Source organism: Oncorhynchus mykiss, chromosome 9 (assembly GCF_013265735.2).
Source record: "Oncorhynchus mykiss isolate Arlee chromosome 9, USDA_OmykA_1.1, whole genome shotgun sequence".
Taxonomy (NCBI): domain Eukaryota; kingdom Metazoa; phylum Chordata; class Actinopteri; order Salmoniformes; family Salmonidae; genus Oncorhynchus; species Oncorhynchus mykiss.
This window is the reverse complement of record NC_048573.1, coordinates 77,972,671-77,990,993: the sequence shown is the minus strand read 5'-3', so window position 1 is coordinate 77,990,993 and position 18,323 is coordinate 77,972,671.

The following is an 18,323-nucleotide window of genomic DNA, read 5'->3' as shown; positions in this document are numbered from 1 at the left end:
CTTCAGATAAACAGGACTAAAGACCAGACCCTTCAGATAAACAGGACTAAAGACCAGACCCTTCAGTGAAACAGGACTAAAATGTCATGCGGAGTAGAACAGGTGAACCCAAGAGCAGACTCAAACGAGGAGACTGGGATGAGGTAACCAAGGTATTTATTGAACCACAGGGGGAAGATGGGGTGCAGGCCAGGGGAAGCTCAGGCGGGTTGCAGGAAGCCCGGTGTGGAGGCTGAGGCTGGAGCGAGGGGAGTTGGGACTGAACAAGCAGGTCCAGAGAGGAATCCAAGGACGCAGTGGAGTGTGGGGTCCAGGACAGAGTAGCAGGACTGACGAGATGTTGGACTGGAGACAGGGGCCAAAGTCAGAGTGGGCAGAATGAGCAGAGGTTAAGATCTGGCAGCGTGGAAGCGGCAGGGCTGAGTATTTGTAGAGGTCTTGATTATGGAACAGGTTGCAGCTGGTGGGGATCTGCTCTGCCTCCAGCACACCTGTCTCCACTCACACACACACACAGGAAGAGGGAGAGAGCACTGGGGGCAGGTTAGGATGAGAAGTAGAGGGCGTGGCAGGAACAGATGTAACATAAAGACCCGAACAGACCAGACCATTATGCTACAAAGAACATACCTTTCAGTGAAATGAGACTAAAGAGCAGACAATTCAGTTAAACATGATTAAATGACAATCAGAAATGAACAGACCAGCTTATCTATGTATATTGTAGATGTAGATACACCAGATATGCTGTTAGACCAGAGTAGTACATTATCTATATATAGATAAACCAACATCATATAGTATCTATACATAGATACACCAGATATGCTGTTAGACCAGAGTAGTACATTATCTATATATAGATAAACCAACGTCATATAGTATCTATACATAGATATACCAGATATACTGTTAGACCAGCATAGTATAGTATCTATATACATACACTGCTAGATCAGAGTAGTACATATATATATATATATATATATATATATATATATATACTGATAGACCAGCGTTGTTTTATAAGGGCACAGGGCGAGACCCAGATGCAGACATGGGAGGCAGATGGTTCGAGTCTATGATATATATTATAATCCAAGGGAGAGGCAAAAGATCATAACAAGGTCAGAGTCCAGGAGGTACAGAGTGGTGGGCAGGCTCGAGGTCAGGGCAGGCAGTATGGTCAGGCAGGTGGGTTCAGGGTCAAGGCAGGCAAGGGTCAAAACCAGGAGAACTAGCAAAAGAGAGATAAGAAACAGCAGGAGCACGGAAAAACACGCTGGTTGACTTGACAAGACGAACTGGCAACAGACAAACAGGGAACGCCGGAATAAATACCCAGGAACTAATGGGGAAGACGGGTGACACCTGGAGGTGGGTGGAGACAATCACAAAGACAGGGGAAACAGGGCGTGACAGTGTAAAATATATTTAAAAAATGTGTATATAATCTGCGTTCAGTCTATTCATCACAATTTACTACTGTGTTCACACAACAAAAGCAACCAGTATTCCTTGAATACTGTAGGTACACACATTGCATTATGAGTATGTTATGTTGCCTGTACAAATAGTTTTGTTTTAGGTTTCAGGTTCACAATCAACAATTTCAAAAGAGCAAATGTAAAATTAAAATGATACTAAAAACAAATAAATAATAGGGGGAGAGATAGTGGGAATAAACATCCCACTAAATAAAATGATGAGCAACAGGGGGCGTGACTGTCTTTCTGTCTTTCTGTCTTCCATGATGTGGAGCGAGCGCACACACCTCTCTATGCGCACCACCTGGCGTCCTACCTGGGCACCACCTGGCGTCCTACCTGGGCACCACCTGGCGTCCTACCTGGGCACCACCTGACGTCCTACCTGGGCACCACCTGACGTCCTACCTGGGCACCACCTGACTGACCGGGGTGCCGGCAGTGACAAGGGTCGGGTCCAGGACGTCTTTAGCGGGAACCCAGCACCTCTCACCTTCCATAACCCTCAGTCAACCAGGTCCTGGAAACCCATGCCCCATGGTCGAACCCTCATGAGGCGTCTCACTGTGTATGCTGGCTGACCGTCGATGACACGTAGGGAGGGCCTAGAAACAGAAGACAATAGCTTGGACACATGAAATGTTGGGTGAACACGGAGGGTACGGGGTAACAGCAGACGGACAGCAGTGGGACTAAGGACTCTAGCATTGGGGAAAGGACCAATGAAACGGGGGAAAAGTTTGTGGGATTCCACCCGGAAGGACAGGTCCCGTGTGGACAACCATACCCTCTGCCCGACCCAATAGCGGGGAGCCAGAGTCCGGTGGCGGTCCGCTTGCCGATGATACCCAGAGGTGGTCTTGAGAAGAGCTGCCCAAGCTCTTTTCCAGGTAAACCGACAGCGGCTGACGAACATCTGGGGAACCCATCCACCACCGTCAGCATGGTGGTGTTACCATCTGACGGGGGAAGCCCAGTGACAAATTATGGGACCAGGGGCGATGAGAGATAGGGAGTGGCTGAAGGAGGCCAGACAGAGCTTGCCGCGGAGTCTTGCTTTGAGCAGACACCATGCATGCTGCGACGAAGGCCGAGGCATCAGGAGCCATGGTGGTCCACCAGAAGCATTGTCGGAGGAAAGCCAGGGTACGACGAGCTCCAGGATGACAGGTAAGCCTGGAGGAGTGAGCCCATTCCAGGACCTGAGGCCGGGCCGAATCAGGAGCGAACAGGGGGCACGTTGTGCCTGGGAACACTGTTTCTTACGGACCAGAGCCTCAATAACCCAAACAACCAAAGCCGCCAAACATGGGGCAGGGAGGATGGTCTCAGATTCAGAGGGAGTGGCAGTAGAACTGTACAGATGGGAAAGTGTCCGCTATGTACTCCATGGCCTCAGGGTCAGACAGGGAAAATAACCTGCCTCGAGGTGGTGCCTTGGTGCACAATCGTAAAGGGAGGTAGCACGAGCATTGCTGAAAACCACCTGGAGGTCATGGTACTCTGCAGGAACGGCAGAGAGATCCGAGGCCGTACTCAACCCTGGAAGCAGACGTTCCGGGGAAGGCTGCACCACCTTCAGGCAATGTGAATGGCAGAACGGGCTCCAACCCAGGATTGGACCCGTGGTCCAGTCAATATCGGAGTTGTGCTTCTGGAGCCAAGAAAATCACAAAGCAATAGGGATGTGGTGAGACTGAATGAGGAGAAGATGTATTGACTACCCGCATATTAATGGTAACTGAGCGTGACTCTTCCAATGGAGCTGCCGTCCAATGCCCTGGCGGCCATGGGAACGGAGAGGAGTTAAGAGGATTTATTAAGTGGGGATACTTAGTTCTGATACCAGGGTAGCGTCCATGAAACTATATGACCCGGAGAGACTTAGACTGATCTCCTCACAGCAGGATCACAAAAAAAGGAGTTTGGGTAATGGGAATTAGAGAATGTTTCCTATGTGATAATGTGAACGTTCCCTAGGTGATAATCTAGCTCTTCCCGGTGCATCCAACTCACCTGTGGTCGATGATTCTCGAGGGAGCTTGGGTGGTCTCAGATCCTCTCGGAAAAACAGTCTTTGGGGACTTCCAGATTCCGTCAGAGCTGCAGTGGATAGACGAGTGTAACCTAGGCCAGACCTCTCACTCCTGCGTTCCCATAGATGTCCATCAATCCTAATGGTGAGGGCGATGAGGGAATCGATGTCCACCGGTAACTCCCGAGCAGCTCATCTTTTATCACCTCTGATAATCCATGAAGAAAGGTATCGTACAGGGACTTCCAGGCCCTCTCGGCGGCAGACGTGTGAAAGTCTACAGCGTAGTCTGCCACTCTATGGGAGTCTTGACGTAATTCAAGTAGTTTTCGGGCCGCTTCTCTTCCGGTTACTGGAGAATCAAAAACCTTCCTCACCTCTGCCATGAAGTCTTCCACATCACGACAAATTGCAGATTGTTGCTCCCAAACTGCCATAGCCCAGTAGAGCGCCCTTCCCGACACTAGTGTAATAATATATGCTATCTTCGACAGATTCGAAGGAAATGAAGATGGCTGCAGCTCAAAAATGAGGGAGCACTGAGAAAGAAAACCCTGGCAGGTTCCAGGATCCCACGAATATTGCTCCGGAAGTGGTAAGCGAGGTTCTCGGGGAGCCAGGGTAGGCTGTACAAACCCCCCACTAATAGTAAAAAGGTGGTTGGGGGGTCTCATAGGTGGCGGGCTGCCTATGAGATAACTCCCTGATTTGCTCCATAGTAGTCTTGAACCCTTGGTCGTGGCGTTCCATCAGGGAACAAAGCCTTTCCAAAAGGTCCAGGAGTAGATCCTCATGCCTCACAATGGTGGCTCCCTGTAGGGAGACAGCGTGGTCAGGGCAGGCAGTATGGGGCAGGCAGTATGGTCAGGTAGGCGAATTCAAACTTTCATTAAATTACACATGCAAGATAGCAAATTAAAGCTACACTCGTTGTGAATCCAGCTAACATGTCAGATTTCAAAAAAGCTTTTCGGCGAAAGCATAAGATGCTATTATCTGATGATAGCACAACAGTAAACAATGAGAGAGTAGCATATTTCAACTCTGCAGGCGCGACACAAAATGCATAAATAAAATATAAATCATGCCTTACCTGTGACGAGCTTCTTTTGTTGGCACTCCTATATGTCCCATAAACATCACAAATGGTCCTTTTGTTCGATTAATTCCGTCGATATATATACAAAATGTCAATTTATTTGGCGCGTTTAATCCAGAAAAACACCGCTTCCAACTTACGCAACGTCCCTACAAAATATCTCAAAAGTTACAGTACTTGTAAACTTTGCCAAAACATTTCAAACTACTTTTGTAATACAACTTTAGGTATTTCTAAACGTATATAATCGATCAAATTGAAGACGGGATGATCTGTGTTCAATACAGGAGCAAAACAAACTGACGCTACTTTTCTGGTTACGCGCCTCTATCAAAAGGTTCACATGAAGTGACGTTCGTTCTGAGCTATGGTACTTCTTCATTACACAAAGGAAAAACCCTCAACCAATTTCTACAAACTGGTGACATCCAGTGGAAGCGGTAGGAACTGCAGGAAAGTTGATTAGAATTCTGGATTCCCCATGAAAACCTATTGAAAAGACAGTGACTTAAAAAAAAATTCTGAAGGGTTCTGTTATACTCACAGACATGATTCAAACTGTTTTAAAAACTTCAGAGTGTTTTCTATCCAATACTAATAATAATATGCATATATTAGGATCTGGGACAAAGTAGGAGGCAGATCAGTTTGGGCACGCTATTTATCCAAAAGTGAAAATGCTGCCCCCTACTCCAAACAGGTTAATGATGGTGTTGGAGTCGTGCTTGGCCATGCAGTCGTGGGTGAACAGGGAGTACAGGAGGGGACTGAGCATGCACCCCTGGGGAGCTCCAGTGTTGAGGATTAGCGTGGCAGATGTGTTGCTACCTACCCTTACCACCTGGGGGCAGCCAGTGAGGAAGTCCAGGATTCAGTTGCAGAGGGAGGTGTTTAGTCCCAGGATCCTTAGCTTAGTGATGAGCTTTGAGGGTACTATGATGTTGAACGCTGAGCTGTAGTCAATGAATAGCATTTTCACATAAGTGTTCCTTTTGTCCAGGTGGGAAAGGACAGTGTGGAGTGCAATAGAGATTACATCATCTGTGGATCTGTTTGGGCGGTATGCAAATTGGAGTTTCTGGGATAATGGTGTTGATGTGAGCCATTACCAACCTTTCAAAGCACTTCATGGCTATGGACGTGAGTGCGATGGGTCTGTAGTCATTTAGGCAAGTTGCCTTTGTGTTCTTGGGCACAGAGACCATGGTGGTCTGCTTGAAACGTGTTGGAATTACAGACTCAATCAGGGACAGGTTGAACATGTCAGTGAAGACACCTGGCAGTTGGTCAGCACATGCCCGGAGCACCCGTCCTGGTAATCCGTCTGGCCCTGCGGCCTTGTGTATGTTGACTAGGTTAAAGGTCTTCCTCAAGTTGACTACGGAGAGCGTGATCACCCATGTCCAGTCTGTGATAGCAAAACAGTCCTGTCGTTTAGCATCTGCTTCATCTGACCACTTTTCTGTACACCGAGTCACTGGTGCTTCCTGCTTTGATTTTTGCTTGTAAGCAGGAATCAGGAGGATAGAGTTGTGGTCGGATTTACCAAATGGAGGGAGAGGGAGAGCTTTGTACGTGTCTCTGTGTGTGGAGTACCGGTGATTTATACTTTTTTCCCCTCTGGTTGCACATTTAACATGTTGATGGAAATTTGGTAGAACTGATTTAAGTTTCCCTGCATTAAAGTCTCCGGCCACTAGGAGCGCCGCCTCTGGGTGAGTGGTTTCCTGTTTGCTTATTTTCTTATACAGCTGACTGAGTGTGGTCTTAGTTCCAGCATCTGTCTGTGGTGGTAAATAAACAGCTAAGAAAAGTATAGCTGAAAACTCTCTAGGCAAGTAGTGTGGCCTGCAATTTATCACAATATACGCGAGCAAAATCTAGAGACTTCCTTAGATTTCGTGCACCAGTTGTTGTTTACAAATATGCACAGACATCCCCCCCCTCGTGTGCTGTTCTATCTTGCCGGTGCAGCGTGTATCCTGCTAGCTGAATATCCATGTCGTCATTCAGCCACGATTCCGTGAAACATAGGATATTACAGTTTTTGATGTCCCGTTGGTAGGATATTTGTGATCGTACCTCGTCTAGTTTATTGTCCAATGACTGCACGTTGGCGAGTAGTATTGACGGTAATGGCAGCTTTCACACTCGCCTTTTCCTGGTCCTGACCAGGCATCCGTCCCTTTGTCCTCTGTACCTGCGTCGCTTCCTCTTGCAAATAACGGGGATAGTACCCTCCAAGCTCGTCATCAAGCTCGAGACCCTGGGTCTCGACCCCGCCCTGTGCAACTGGGTACTGGACTTCCTGACGGGCCGCCCCCAGGTGGTGAGGGTAGGCAACAACATCTCCTCCCCGCTGATCCTCAACACTGGGGCCCCACAAGGGTGCGTTCTGAGCCCTCTCCTGTACTCCCTGTTCACCCACGACTGCGTGGCCACGCACGCCTCCAACTCAATCATCAAGTTTGCGGACGACACAACAGTGGTAGGCTTGATTACCAACAACGATGAGACGGCCTACAGGGAGGAGGTGAGGGCCCTCGGAGTGTGGTGTCAGGAAAATAACCTCACACTCAACGTCAACAAAACTAAGGAGATGATTGTGGACTTCAGGAAACAGCAGAGGGAACACCCCCCTATCCACATCGATGGAACAGTAGTGGAGAGGGTAGCAAGTTTTAAGTTCCTCGGCATACACATCACAGACAAACTGAATTGGTCCACTCACACAGACAGCATCGTGAAGAAGGCGCAGCAGCACCTCTTCAACCTCAGGAGGCTGAAGAAATTCAGCTTGTCACCAAAAGCACTCACAAACTTCTACAGATGCACAATCGAGAGCATCCTGGCGGGCTGTATCACCGCCTGGTATGGCAACTGCACCGCCCTCAACCGTAAGGCTCTCCAGAGGGTAGTGAGGTCTGCACAACGCATCACCGGGGGCAAACTACCTGCCCTCCAGGACACCTACACCACCCGATGTCACAGGAAGGCCATAAAGATCATCAAGGACATCAACCACCCGAGCCACTGCCTGTTCACCCCGCTATCATCCAGAAGGCGAGGTCAGTACAGGTGCATCAAAGCTGGGACCGAGAGACTGAAAAACAGCTTCTATCTCAAGGCCATCAGACTGTTAAACAGCCACCACTAACACTGAGTGGCTGCTGCCAACACACTGACACTGACTCAACTCCAGCCACTTTAATAATGGGAATTGATGGGAAATGATGTAAATATATCACTAGCCACTTTAAACAATGCTACCTTATATAAATGTTACTTACCCTACATTATTCATCTCATATGCATACGTATATACTGTACTCTATATCATCGACGGTATCCTTATGTAATACATGTATCACTAGCCACTTTATACTATACTATGCCACTTTGTTTACATACTCATCTCATTTGTACATACTGTACCCGATACCATCTACTGTATCTTGCCTATGCTGCTCTGTACCATCACTCATTCATATATCCTTATGTACATATTCTTTATCCCCTTACACTGTGTACAAGACAGTAGTTTTGGAATTGTTAGTTAGATTACTTGTTATTACTGCATTGTCGGAACTAGAAGCACAAGCATTTCGCTACACTCGCTTTAACATCTGCTAACCATGTGTATGTGACAAATAAAATTTGATTTGATTTGATTTGATTTGATGTTGGCCCTGTCGGGTGATTGGAGAATGTCTTGTGTGTTTTGCTTGTTGAAGAAAACATCTGTGGTGAGTGTCCTGTCCTGGTATCCAGAAGCTCTTTTTTGCCTTAAAATACGGTTTCAGAAACCTTATGAAAAAAAAGAAGTTACAAATAACACAGAAAAAAAACATATAATAGCACAATTGGTTGATCACCTGTAAAACTACTGCCATTTCTTCCAGCGCCATTTTGGTCAGTTGGTCAGATGGTCAGTTGGTCAGTTGGTCAGTTGGCCAGATGGTCAGTTGGTCAGTTGATCAGTTGTTTAGATGGTCAGTTGGTCAGTTGGTCAGTTGGCCAGATGGTCAGTTGGTCAGTTGATCAGTTGATCAGTTGTTTAGATGGTCAGTTGGTCAGTTGGTCGGTTGTTGGTCAGTCGGTCAGTTGGTCAGATGGTCAGTTGGTCAGTTGTTTAGATGGTCAATTGGTCAGATGGCCAGTTGGCCAGATGGTCAGTTGGTCAGATGGTCAGTTGGTGGTCAGTTGGTCAGATGGTTAGTTGGTCAGTTGTTGGTCAGTTGTTGGTCGGTTGGCCAAATGGTCAGTTATTGGTCAGTTGTTGGTCAGATGGTTAGTTGGTCAGTTGTTGGTCAGTTGTTGGTGGGGTGGTCGGATAGTTCATCGGTCAGTTGTGTCGCGAACCGGCTCAAAGCCCGTAACAAAAGGGAGACAACGTGGAGATAAGGAGTAACAAAATATATATTTATTAACTAAAGCAACTAAGGAAAATATACAATGGTGTGTGTAATCAGTAATCAGTAGTGTAAGTGAGTGTTTTGCATGCATGAATGTGATAATGCAGGGTTTTGAAAGATGCTGTCGCAAACAACCAAAAACCAACAAGAAACACAACAAAATCCATAAAGGTGTCTGCATGGAGAGAGTCTTCTCCATGAATGGGGAAGTGCTGTATTTAACACCGGGCCCAGGTGTTTCCCATGTAGCTGACGACCCTCCCAACTCCGCCCACCAGCATCCTAATAAGGGAACAACAAAGAGAGAATACGGCAGAGAGAGTGGGAGGGTCGTCACAGTTGGTTAGGTGGTCAGTTGGTCAGTTGTTGGTCAGTTTGTCTGTTGGTGGTCAGTTGGCCAGATGGTTAGTTGGTCAGTTGGTCAGTTGTTGGTCAGTTGGTCAGTTGGTCAGATAGTTTGCCCCCAGTGATGCGTTGTGCAGACCTCACTACTCTCTGGAGAGCCTTACAGTTGTACGGCAACTGCAGAGCAGGGGGTGATACAACCCGGCAGGATGCTCTCGATTGTGCATCTGTAAAAGTTTGTGAGTGTTTTGGGTGACAAGCCAAATTTCTTCAGCCTCCTGAAGTTGAAGAGGCGCTGCTGCGTGTTTTGAATGCATGTCCCGTCGATGTGGATAGGGGGCTGCTCCCTCTGCTGTTTCCTGAAGTCCACAATCATCTCCTTTGTTTAGTTGACATTGAGTGTGAGGTTATTTTCCTGACACCACACTACGAGGGCCTTCACATCCTCCCTGTAGGTCGTCTCGTCGTTGTTGGTAATCAAGCCTACCACTGTAGTGTCGTCTGCAAACTTGATGATTGAGTTGGAGGCGTGCATGGCCACACAGTCGTGGGTGAACAGGGAGTACAGGAGAGGGCTGAGAACGCACCCTTGTGGTGCCCCAGTCTTGAGGATCAGCGGGGTGGAGATGTTGTTACCTACCCTCACCACCTGGGGGCGGACCGTCAGGAAGTCCAGGACCCAGTTGCACAGTGCGGAGTCGAGAACCAGGGTCTCGAGCTTGATGACGAGTTTGGAGGGTACCATGGTGCTAAATGCTGAGCTGTAGTCGATGAACAGCATTTTTACATAGGTATTCCTCTTGTCCAGATGGGTTAGGGCAGTGTGCAGTGGGATTGCGATTGCGTTGTCTATGGACCTATTGGGGCGGTAAGCAAATTGGAGTGGGTCTAGTGTGACAGGTAAAGTGGAGGTGATATGGTCCTTGAGTAGCCTCTCAAAGCACTTCATGATGACGGAAGTGAGTGCTACGGGGCGGTAGTCATTTAGCTCAGTTACCTTCACTTTCTTGGGAACAGGAACAATGGTGGCCCTCTTGAAGCACGTGGGAACAGTAGACTGGGATAAGGATTGATTGAATATGTCCGTAAACACACCAGCCAGCTGGTCTGCGCATGCTCTGAGGACGCGGCTAGGGATGCCGTCTGGGCCGGCATTCTTGTGAGGGTTAACATGTTTAAATGTTTTACTCGCGTCTGCTGCAGTGAAGGAGCGCCTGCAGGTTTTGGTAGCGGGCCGTGTCAGTGGCACTGTGTTGCCCTGTGTGTGTGTTCGTGTGTGTGTGTGTGTGTCCTCTCTAAGAGCTTCTTAAAGTCAGTGCCGAGGATCAGAAAGTGACCCATATGAGAGAGGTGCACTCAGCTATACCCTCCTGTGCAATGGTCCCCAACCTTTTCTGAGTCAAGATCACTTCCTGAGTCTATGCAACATTAACCAATTCTGTAGCAGTGAGGTTTGTAGTAGACTATAGGTCCAATGCATTATCACTGCAGATTGGCTATGATTGAAATGCCCTGCTAATGCTGTTCTTAACAGACCATTTAGAAATTATATTTACCTCATGTAGATATATGATCACCCTGGTAATATAATTTATAATTTATAGATAATTTGTTGTATTACTGGTGAGGCACAGCTGAGTGAGCATAATAATTAGCTTTTTTTACTGGACTGATGATCAGTCTGAGACCTGCCTCTCACCTGTCTAAAGAACACCGCTTTCTCCACTGAGAAACGGGGACAGTCTTCCAGCCGATCCCAACTTAAGTCGCACACATTATTTCTGACCACACGAACCAATTCGTGTCGTTACTCCTATGACCAGAGAAATATAAATAATCCTCGATATTAAACAAGAGACAAGATGCTAATAAATAACAACACAAGCTTATGGGAACACATTGCATTACATTACAGCTGCAGTGCAGGTTGTAGTCATTCATTACAGCTGCAGACCTGGTTGTAGCTGGTTGTAGCGTGAGTGGAAGTAGGGAGACATTTATGGCTTATAAAAGTGTTGAACAAAGTGACAAAACAACAAAAAACTCAGCAGCTCTTTGCTGTATTAGTTGATTATATAGTCGTGGATTTAAAAGATTTGAAATCTCACTGTATCAACTTTGCTGCAAGTCTTCTTTTTACAGTCTTTGTCTCGAGGAAATCGTGCAGACAAGGTTAATCTGAGCTATCTGATTGGCCAGTGGTAGGTGCACTTGATTTGCTCTCTAGGCGGCGTTCTACCTTCACACACGAAACGGTTCAAAATGGGAGCACTTTGCTTGAATCAAGTCTCTCTACCGGCAAACAGTGTGCAACGAATATAAATAAGACAAGGCTTTATCGTTTTTTTTAAAATGACAAACGTTTGGTGATCGACTAGGAATGCCTAGATGCCAAGATGGACCAGTCGATCGGCAGGTTGGTAACCACCTCGCCTGGCAGTGCAGAGAGCTGATCCACTGTCCTGGTCATCTGTTTTATAGTTTCTGTTCTGCTTCCCTGTGTGGCTAGTACAGATATACACTGAGTGTACCAAACATTAGGAACACCTTCCTAATATAGAGTTGCACCTCCTTTTTCCCTCCGAACAGCCTCAATTCGTCTGGGCATGGGACTCTGCAAGGTGTTGAAGGGTTTTCTACAGGGATGCTGGTCCCATGTTGACTCCAATTCTTCCCACAGTTGTGTCAAGCTGTCTGGACGTCCTTTGGGTGGTGGACCATTCTTTTTACACATGACAAAACTGTTGAGCTACGGCTGGTCAATATATGTCAAATTAAGTCGATGAATTCAAATGGATGGTTTTATGAATATAGGTTTTATTTTAGTTTTTATGTTCTGGTGTTTGTATTTTTAGTCTCCTTCACTCCTCTGTGCTGTGTGCATTTCCCCATTTACACCAGAGATCTGTAAATAATGATGAGATGCACGTCTCCTCCATAACAATAGGAGTCGTCCCAAAGGCAGGAAGGCAGGCGACAAGCTGATGCCCAAAATAAACCCACAGAAACGCATTGGCCTTATTTTGGATATATTTTATCTTTGCCTCTTCCTCTATGGTTTACACACACCAAGCACCTCCCCCTGCCTCTCACACCAAGCCCCTCCCCCTGCTTCTCACGCCAAGCCTCTCCCCCTGCCTCTCACGCCAAGCCCCTCCCCCTCACACCAAGCCCCTCCCCCTACCTCTCACGCCAAGCCCCTTCCCCTGCTTCACACGCCAAGCCCCTCCCCCTGCTTCTCCCACCAACATAGTTGAGAGATCACATCTTCCTCTCTGACTAGCGGTTTCAACTCTTGTTGAGGATTCTGGAAAATGGATATTCAGTTTGTTGTGCCATTGGTGTATATTATTATTCAACTGTTCTACCTTGTTAGTTAGCAAATAGGTCCAAGCTGGCTCAACTGTTACCCCTTGTTAGCTAGCAAATAGGTCCAAGCTGGCTCAACTGTTATACCTTGTTAGCTAGCAAATAGGTCCAAGCTGGCTCAACTGTTATACCTTGTTAGTTAGCAAATAGGTCCAAGCTGGCTCAACTGTTACCCCTTGTTAGCTAGCAAATAGGTCCAAGCTGGCTCAACTGTTATACCTTGTTAGTTAGCAAATAGGTCCAGCTGGCTCAACTGTTATACCTTGTTAGCTAGCAAATAGGTCCAAGCTGGCTCAACTGTTACCCCTTGTTAGCTAGCAAATAGGTCCAAGCTGGCTCAACTGTTATACCTTGTTAGCTAGCAAATAGGTCCAAGCTGGCTCAACTGTTACCCCTTGTTAGTTAGCAAATAGATCCAAGCTGGCTCAACTGTTACCCCTTGTTAGTTAGCAAATAGATCCAAGCTGGCTCAACTGTTATACCTTGTTAGCTAGCAAATAGGTCCAAGCTGGCTCAACTGTTACCCCTTGTTAGCTAGCAAATAGGTCCAAGCTGGCTCAACTGTTACCCCTTGTTAGCTAGCAAATAGGTCCAAGCTGGCTCAACTGTTACACCTTGTTAGTTAGCAAATAGGTCCAAGCTGGCTCAACTGTTACCCCTTGTTAGCTAGCAAATAGGTCCAAGCTGGCTCAACTGTTACCCCTTGTTAGCTAGCAAATAGGTCCAAGCTGGCTCAACTGTTACCCCTTGTTAGCTAGCAAATAGGTCCAAGCTGGCTCAACTGTTACCCCTTGTTAGCTAGCAAATAGGTCCAAGCTGGCTCAACTTGAAATATAAAGATTAGCTGGCTACTCACGAGCACGTGGGCTTGAGAGGCTGTTGATGAGACCTGTGTTAATGTTCTATAGCCTAATTCCTGCTACAATTAAAGGTCAAATACACTGAATTTCAAACAATAAGCAATAATCAGGACTTAGTTATACCTAGGATAAATATAAGCCTTCCACAACAATCAGACCCACTAATATTCAAATTATTTTATCAAAATAGTTTAACCTGCTTTTTTTTGCAATAATCACTGATCTGGCTTTTAATTCTGTTTTTGAAAATGCCTTTTTTTGTTAAAAATGCAACCAAAACCATGCATTATGCACATTCAATAATAATGATAGCTTCTTGTTCAACAAAGCTTATTTAGATAAAACAATACAAAAATTGAGATATAGAGTACCGGTAAAAAGTTTGGACACACCTGCAAAATCCAGGGTTTTCTTTCTTTTTACTATTTTCTACATTGTAGAATAACAGTTAAGACATCAAAACTATGAAATAAGACATATGGCGATCATGTAGTAACCAAAAAAGTGTTAATCAAAGTAGCCACCCTTTGCCTTGATGACAGCTGCTTTGCAAACTCTTGGCATTCTCTCAACCAGCTTCATGAGATAGTCACCGGGAATGCATTTTAATTAACAGGTGTGCCTTGTTAAAAGTGAATTTGTGGGTTTTCTTTCCTTCTTATTGTTTGAGCCAATCAGTTGTGTTGTGACAAGGTAGGGTTGATATACAGAAGATAAAAGCCCTATTTGGTAAATCCATATTATGGCAAGAAAATCTAAAATAAGAGAAACGACAATCCATCATTACTTTATGATATGGTCAGTCAATGCGGACAATTTCTAAAACTTTGAAAGTTTCTTCAATTGCAGTCGTAAAAACCATCAAGCGCTATGATGAAAGTGTCTCTCATGAGGACCTCCACAAGAAAGGAAGACCCAGAGTTACCTCTGCTGCAGAGGATAAGTTCATTAAATTAAATCACATTTTATTACTGTTTTTATATAGAAGATAGCCCAGAAGATAGCCCTATTTGGTAAAAGACCAAGTCCATATTATGGCAAGAACAGCTCAAATAAGCAAAGAGAAACAACAGTCCATCTTTACTTTTAAACGTTAAGGTCAGTCAATATGGAACATTTTCAAGAACTTTGAAAGTTTCTTCAAGTGCAGTCGCAAAAATCATCAAGCGCTGTGATGGAACTGGATCTCATGAGGACCGCCACAGGAATGGAAGACACAGAGTTATCTCTGCTGCACAGGATACGTTCATTAGAGTTACCAACCTCATAAATTGCAGCCCAAATAAATTCTTAACAGAGTTTAAGTAACAGACACATCTCAAGATCAACTGTTCAGAGGAGAAAAGAAAGACCTTCATGGTCAAATTGCTGCAAAGGAACCACTACTAAAGGACACCAATAAGAAGATTTTTGCTTGGGCCAAGAAACGCGAGCAACGGACATTAGACCGTTGGAAATGTATTCTTTGATCTCTCCAAATTGGAGATTTTTGGTTCCAACCGCTGCGTCTTTGTGAGACGCTTCCAACCGTAAAGCATGAAGGAGGTGGTGCTATGGTGTGGGGGTGCTTTGCTGGTGACACTGTCTGGGATTTATTTAGAATTCAAGGCACACTTAACCAGATTGGCTACCACAGAATTCTGCAACGATACGCCATCCCATCTGGTTTGTGATTAGTGGGACTATCATTTGTTTTTCAACAGGACATTGACCCAACACACCTCTAGGCTGTGTAAGGACTATTTGACCAAGAAGGAGAGTGATGGAGTGCTGCATCAGATAACCTGGCCTCCGCAATCCCCCGACATCAACCAAATTGAGACGGTTTGGGATGAGTCGGACCGCAGAGTGAAGGAAAAGCAGCCAACAAGTGCTCAGCATACAGTATGTGGGAACTCCTTCAAGACTGTTGGAAAAGCATTCCAGGTGACTACCACATGAAGCTGGTTGAGAGAATGCCAATAGTGTGCAAAGCTGTCATCAAGACAAAAGGGTGGTTACTTTTGAAGAATCTAAAATATATTTTGATTTGTTTAACAATTTATTTGGTTACTACATGACTCCATAGGTTTGATGTCATCACTATTATTCTACAATTTTGAAATGAGTAAAAATAAAGAAAACCCCTTGAATGAGTCCAAACGTTTGACTGGTACTGTATACCGAGAATTGCCCATAAGTAAAAAAAGAATGCCGCTATGATTTTTAGGCCATATCGCCCAGCCCTATGTTGATTGTGACAAATCTAGCAGCGTTGCAGTTCTTAAACCAGGGTGCCTGGCAACTACCAAAGGCACTTAAATCTTTTGCCTTGCCTATTCACCCTCTGAATGGCACACATACACAATCCATGTCTCAAGGCTTAAAAAATACTTCTTTAGCCTCTTTCTCCTCCCCGATTTAAAGTGGATTTAACAAGTGACATCAAATAAGGGATCATTGCTTTCACTGTATATAGCCTCCACATTGACTCTGTACCGGTACCCCCTGTATGTAGCCCCCACATTGACTCTGTACCGGTACCCCCTGTATATAGCCTCCACATTGTGTGTGTTGGTTGGTGTGTTGGTTGGTTGGTGTATTGGTTGGTGTGTTGGTGTGTTGGTTGTTGTGTTGGTTGGTTGGTGTTGATGTTTTGGTTGGTTGGTGTTTTGGTTGGTGTGTTGGTGTGTTGGTTGGTTGGTGTGTTTGTGTGTTGGTTGGTTGTTGTGTTGATTGGTTGGTAGGATTGTTGGTTGGTGTGTTGGTAGATGTGTTGGTAGGTGTGTTGGTTGGTTGGTGTGTTGGTAGTTGTGTTGGTAGGTGTGTTGGTTGGTGTGTTGGTTGGTTGGTGTGTTGTTGGGTGTGTTGGTCGGTTGGTTCGTTGATGTGTTGGTTGGTGTGTTGGTAGGTGTGTTGGTTGGTGTGTTGGTAGGTGTGTTGGTAGGTGTGTTGGTTGGTGTGTTGGTTGTGTTGGTCTGAATCCTGTTGCCGTCTGTTATAGACCCCCCTCAGCTCCCAGCTGTGCCCTGGACACTATATGTGAATTGATTGCCCCTCATCTATCTTCAGAGTTCGTTCTGTTAGGTGACCTAAACTGGGATATGCTTAACACCCCAGCAATCCTACAGTCTAAGCTAGATGCCCTCAATCTCACACAAATTATCAAGGAACCCACCAGGTACACTAAATCCGTAAACATGGGCACCCTCATAGATATTATCCTGACCAACTTGCCCTCCAAATACACCTCTGCTATTTTCAATTAGGATCTCAGCGATCACTGCCTCATTGCCTGCATTCGCTATGGGTCCGCGGTCAAACGACCACCCCTCATCACTGTCAAACGCTCCCTTAAACACTTCTGCAAGCAGGCCTTTCTAATCGACCTGGCCTGTGTATCCTGGAAGGATATTGACCTCATTCCGTCAGTCGAGGATGCCTGGTCGTTCTTTATAAGTAATTTCCTCACCCCTTTCAAAAAATGTAGAACTAAGAACAGATATAGCCCTTGGTTTACTCCAGACCTGACTGCCCTTGACCAGCACAAAAACATCCTGTGGCGGACTGCAATAGCATTGAATAGCATCCCCACGATATGCAACTGTTCAGGGAAGTCAGGAACCAATACACACAGTCAGTCAGGAAAGCAAAGACTAGCTATTTCAAACAGAAATTCGCATCCTGTGGCTCTAACTCCAAAAAGTTTTGGGACACTGTAAAGTCCATGGAGAATAACAGCACCTCCTCCCAGCTGCCCACTGTACTGAGGCTAGGAAACACTGTCACCAAGGATAAATCTACAATAATCGAGAATTTCAATAAGCATTTGTCTACGGCTGGCCATGTTTTCCACCTGGCTACCCCAGCCAAAAGCTCCGCCCCCCCGCAGCTACTTGCCTGAGCCTCCCCAGCTTCTCCTTCACCCAAATCCAGATAGCAGATGTTCTGAAAGAGCTGCAAAACCTGGACCCGTACAAATCAGCTGAGCTAGACAATCTGGACCCTCTCTTTCTAAAATTATCCGCTGCCATTGTTGCAACCCCTATTACCAGTCTGTTCAACCTCTCTTTTGTATCGTCCGAGCTTCAACACTCCGTTGCCTCCAACTGCTCTTAAACGCTAGTAAAACCAAATGCATGCTTTTCAACCGTTCGCTGCCTGCACCCGCCCGACCGACTAGCATCACTATTCTGGATGGTTCTGACCTAGAATATGTGGACAAATACCCAGGTGTCTGGCTAGACTGTAAACTCTCCTTCCAGATTCATATCAAACATCTCCAATCCAAAATCTAATTTAGAATCGGCTTCCTATTTCGCAACAAAGCCTCCTTCACTCACGCCGCCAAACTTACCCTAGTAAAACTGACTATCCTACCGATCCTCGAATTCGGCGATGTCATCTACAAAATAGCTTCTAATATTCTACTCAGCAAACTGGATGTAGTCTATCACAGTGCCAACACCTCCTTTGGCCGCTTTTTCTTCCAGTTCTCTGCTGCCAGTGACTGGAACGAAATGCAAAAATCGCTGAAGCTGGAGAATTACATTTCCCTCACCAACTTTAAACATCAGCTATTTGAGCAGCTAACCAATCGCTGCAGCTGTACATAGTCCATCTGTAAAAAGCCCACCCAATCTACCTACCTCATCCCCATATTGTTTTTATTTACTTTTCTGCTCTTTTGCACATCAGTATCACTACTTGCACATCATCATCTGCTCATCTATC